Source organism: Pinus tabuliformis, chromosome 6 (genome assembly GCF_031772625.1).
Source record: "Pinus tabuliformis cultivar Carrire ecotype Pingquan chromosome 6, CPIR1, whole genome shotgun sequence".
Lineage (NCBI taxonomy): Eukaryota > Viridiplantae > Streptophyta > Pinopsida > Pinales > Pinaceae > Pinus > Pinus tabuliformis.
In genome coordinates, this window is record NC_142292.1 from 573,089,795 (window position 1) to 573,094,886 (window position 5,092).

Below are 5,092 nucleotides of genomic sequence, written 5' to 3' on the forward strand. Positions count from 1 at the left end.
CATTGAATACGCGGTTTACAGAAATGCTATGTGAAACGCTGTTTTATAGAAATGCTATGTGTTAAAACACTGCTTTACATAAACTCTTTTATATATACGCGGTTTTCGTGTGCCTGTATAATTCGATGTTCTCCATAATGCAGTACTCTTAGCACTCTGGACTTTGAATCCAACGACCTGGGCTTAGACAATAAGGGATGTATTATTTGTCACATTACCTGAGGATTGAGTTGTGTTTTCATATTTAATTGTGCGCAGTGGGTGCAACTATTCTCTTCAGTCGTGTACTCTACTGCTCTGAGACAAGATCTGGATAAAAATCCAATTGTATGTTGCAAGGGAATAGCTGCTCATGCGCTAATAACGCCATTGATCAAGAGATGAAAATAATAGAAAATGTAGCCTTCTTTATTACAGAGTACATGGCAACAAGAAATGAAAAGCTGAATTCTCAAGAAGCTGAGATGGTAGATTGATATTGACAGAGCTGTTTCTTGCATAGACTTTGAGATGTCATCCATAGAGAATGGTATACTCAAGTCGTCTTCCAACAAGAAAAAATTTCCATGAGCATCGTTTGAATCTTCTGCCATCAACATTTTCATGCTTGCAATAACATCTGGAGACACACTGTGTGTGCCATATTCATCGTCCCAGTACATGGTACTGATTCTATACAATTGTTGTATGCTTAAGACCAGACAGAGATTGTGGGCAATTTCATCCAAATATTTCTTTGGCTTTTGATGTATAACCAAAAATCCCACTGCTTGTCTAATATGCTTGAGTGCATCCCAGGTTGAGCCTGCATACTCTTCCTTTGCTTCACAACACCAAAGTTCTAGTTCAGCCAACCCTGCTTTTACATATTCTCCATTGCTAAATGAGCAACATTCACGCTGTAAAAGGAGGCTGTTGAAAAGCTGTACATTGATGTATGCAAATGTCTGGGTAAATACCTTACGAACAAGAATAGATGGGACATAATTTCCACGCATAGTTTGGAGAAGATTGGTTAGGCTCTTGATAATGCTTTGCCAATGATTGTTGGATGCTTGCTGTGTGTTTGCATTTGCTTGGGATCGAGATATCTTAACTGCGCTTGCTCTTGGTGTTCTTGGGACCTGGATACATAGGCCAAGCAACACAGATATTTCCTTCTTAAGATTGTCACGGATAATCCCATATATTTTTTCAACATAAGCTGTAAGTTGCTATTTGAATAACAAAGCTGGATACTTCGCTTCCACTTGGCGTACAGAATCCAACCCAGCAATCATCCCACCAGTTCCAAATGGAAGGCCTATGCCAAATTTATTAAGGAGTCAAATTGGAGGCTGAAATACTCATTATATCCATAGGTGATCTGCATCTAAATTGTATTCCTTGTGTTGCATTTGCGAAGGGGACAAATCCAGGGGCCATTGCTAGTTGAGGATTTGAAACCAATGATGCCATTACTTTGCAAACAAATGTTAAATTTGAAGAATTATTGAGTTTTGACCTTCCAAAAAGGGGCTTGACAAATCACTGCGTTAAAGATACATTGTTGATCGTTTCAGAATTTTCCTGATTCTAACACTGGGTGAAGATACTTGATTCTCTTGAAGCTTTAGTTCAGCTATGAGAAATCAGTTTGCAGGGTTCGATCTAGCTTCCTTGCAATTGATTATATTTAGTATCTTGATGACACAAACCAGGCTCTACTAAGACTATCCACAAATTTCATTTGCAAAGAAAGTCAAAGATTGACTCTCTTTTTCACAGTGTGAGTAGTTTGAATAATTTGAGAAGTACATTAAAGCAGCAAGTCATTTGCTACATTGAAATTGGTACTGTACTGTTGACTAATATAAGCCAGAGGACCAGCACTGTACAGTTTGCTAAGTATTTGGACATATAAGGAGGTCTATCACTATTGGTTCAACGTGCTAGAGACTCATTCCAATGCCTATGACCTGAGCAAGTGTTGGAGCAGCATTCTGGGTCTGAAAGTCCTTGCTGGAATTTACTCTCATTGCTTATCTTCATTGCCAGAAAGTGGAAAGTGGCAAGATCAGAGAATTGTGTTATAATTGTTGAAGTTTTGATAGCCATCATTTCTGATTTGAAAGTGAAGGAGTATTTGAAGGATCCAAGCAAGTTTGCAGTTGCTGCTACCCAAGTTGTGGTATTAAAACTCATTATAGTCTCTGTCTACATATATATGCATTGATTCCTTGATTCATTTGCTGCACATTTATAAAGGATATTACTGTGTACTGTGAGTGGGTATTACTTTTCTGCACTGAGTAGTAGTTGTGATCAGTTTTTAAGGTGTAAATCTGACATTGAAGAAAAAAAATGGCTAGAATCAGTGAAGTATTAGAGTTCCTCAAAACTCTCATATTGTCTACTAATCATGATATATTAAAAGTCAGCAAAGTTTCTCTCACAGACATTCAGGTCTGTCTACAAAATGCACAAGAGAAAATTGATTTTTTGTAGCTTGAATCACAGCTACAGCAAGAAAAGCTACATCAAAATAGACATCATTCTGACCCTGTTTTTGTTCAGAACATTGAGACAACCACCTATCAACAACAAGTCAATAATGTTATAGTTCATTCAAATAAAGCAGCAGTTGTACATGCAGATGCAGAAATTCAATCTGCACTTCCCAAGCCCATCATCAGACCTTGGGAACAGCGTGTCCACAACAAGCACAGAATTGGTCTTGGATATGACAAGGACTTGTCATTTCATATTCCAGACTACTCAAACCCCATTCAGTTTCAGAGTGCTGGATTCATTCATGATAGTTCACATGCTCTTCATGATAGTTCACCTCCAGCTGTTCCAGATTCTGCCCCTCTTCCACAACAACAACAACAACAACAGATTGTGAAATGCCAACACTATGGCCGAGTTGGCCATCTGAAAGATCACTGTTTTGATCTTCATCCATGTAAGCACAATCATAAAACCACCCATTCTTCACACAGATGCTTCAGAAACAAACATCCTGCAAGAACAAAGATTCATCTTGGATGGATCACTTCTTGGCAATGGGCATCAACAGCCAAGAAAATACTCCAATCACATGTCAGAACTTGTTCCAGAGTATTGAACAATCTTGCAGTTGAGTTTTCTCCATCATCTCACCTTGTATCTGATAGGGGGGGAAATGATGGTCATCTACAAGCTTCAAAGCCACATCAAGCAAGCCTGAGCCACAACCTGCCACACCAGTTTCAGAGTTGTAGCCAGAGACAAAGATGCCTGTGAACATGCCTTCAGTTGGTAATCTGGGACACTTCCCCTAGCAGAAGACTCCATCTTCTTGCCAGTTTCGGAAGAATTCCAGGAACAAAATTGAGAACACTTCCTCTAGCAGAAGACTTCATCTTCTTGCCAATTTTGGAAGAGTTCCATGAATTGCATTAATCATTCCAGAGTTGTTGGTCATCCTTAAACCATCACAGGTTGAGACTTCCCTTTTCAGGTTGAAGTTCTCCCTTTTATGCGGGGTGAGACCTCCCTTTATTGGTTGAAGGTTTCTCTCTTCAAAACAATAGGACCACTTCCTCTAGCAGAAGACTTCAGCTTCTTGCTAGTTTTGGAAGAGTTTCGGGAACTGCGCTAAGCGTTCCAGTGTTGGTGGTCATCCTTAAACCACCGCCCTTTATACCAACATTTCAGAGAGCACATTCAGCCTTGTGCTGCCATGCATTTTTGCACATTTTGTATTACAGCTCTCTTCTTGGACTCATACATAACCCTTCGGATTAAGGGGGGAATGTTGGACACCTAATCCTCAATGGGTTAATGTGGAAGCTGAATAGACAAAGTAGTCCAAGAGACCTTGGGATGTGAAATTCAACAATGACATAATGTACTATAAATGTATATCATTTGTCAATAAAATTTGTACTTGCATGTTTTATCTTTCATATTGTTCTTACTGCCCATGTGTGTTTAACAAAGTCCACAAAAAATAATATAAAAATATTATTATTATTATTAATTTATCTTATATTCCATAACATTGCAACATTACATCATTTCTACTGTCTTGACTTAGCACTGTATTAACAAAGCGATAAAAAAGAGGCTATGCAAAGATGCAAGTGTTTGGAGGTTATATTTCTCAGAGTGGTATCTAGAGCCTTAAATTTGAAGATGTTTTATGTGAAAATATTATGGTAAGGGATTTTGATCTCATTGTTGTGACATGTGAAAGGTTCAATTATTGTGATTTGTGAAATGTTCGAAATTTTATTGAAGCGATAGTTTTTGGGGGCACTGGTTTGCTTTTAAGTATTTTTTAAGCGATAGCTTTTGGGGGTATTGGTTGGCTTCTAAGTATTTTTTTGCCTTGTTTATGAGCTTCAGAGTGTCTTGGGAAGCTTGTTCCAAGTACTTCATAATGCTAGTTAAAATGGATGATATTGTCGAATTCAAATTTGACGACATTGGTTGTCATTTAAGTTTGGAAACTGGATTTTCACTTCGAATAAGTGGTTCCAACCTGCATAGATCATCAATGAACATAAACTTAATATAATTTGTTTCAAACCATATGAAACATAACGAACTAGTAGGATGATTTGATGAAGGCTTTGAAGGAAAATATATTCTATGCAACTTATCAATTTGATTGCGCTAAGAGAGTAGAGATGTAATGTAATTTCTTATAACATTTTGACTCCGTCAAAATAAAATAAAATAAAAATAAAAATAACCATATGTTAAAATAAAAATAATTTCAAACTAAAATAATAAAAATAAAAATTATACGTTATTATTATCTTGGGTTGGGTTGTTAAGGTAGACTTGATTTGGTCAAGTTATGATGGTTTTTTTGAGTTTTAGGTTTATTGGAACCCATGGTATTGACCCATAGTATTCATGTGGAATATAACCTTATTTAAAGGGGGAAATTAAACCAGGCTAAATCCATCTTAATTCCAGATTTACCAAGAGCCATGAAGGATCAAATCTCTTTTAACTCTATTTGCATCTCGAGATTTGATCATTCTCAGTGTTTGGTAGATCAGGAATTAAGATGATCTAGGTTGGTTTTACTCAATCTTAGTTCACTTTATGCTAG

The 5,092-nt window shown here is 37.2% G+C and overlaps 1 pseudogene; it reads right to left on the reverse strand.

Moving 5' to 3' along the window:
• Positions 1-411: 411 nt before the first annotated feature.
• LOC149259812 (myosin-11 pseudogene) lies at positions 412-1,458 on the reverse strand (annotated as a pseudogene).
• Between the last annotated feature and the right edge of the window lie 3,634 nt (positions 1,459-5,092).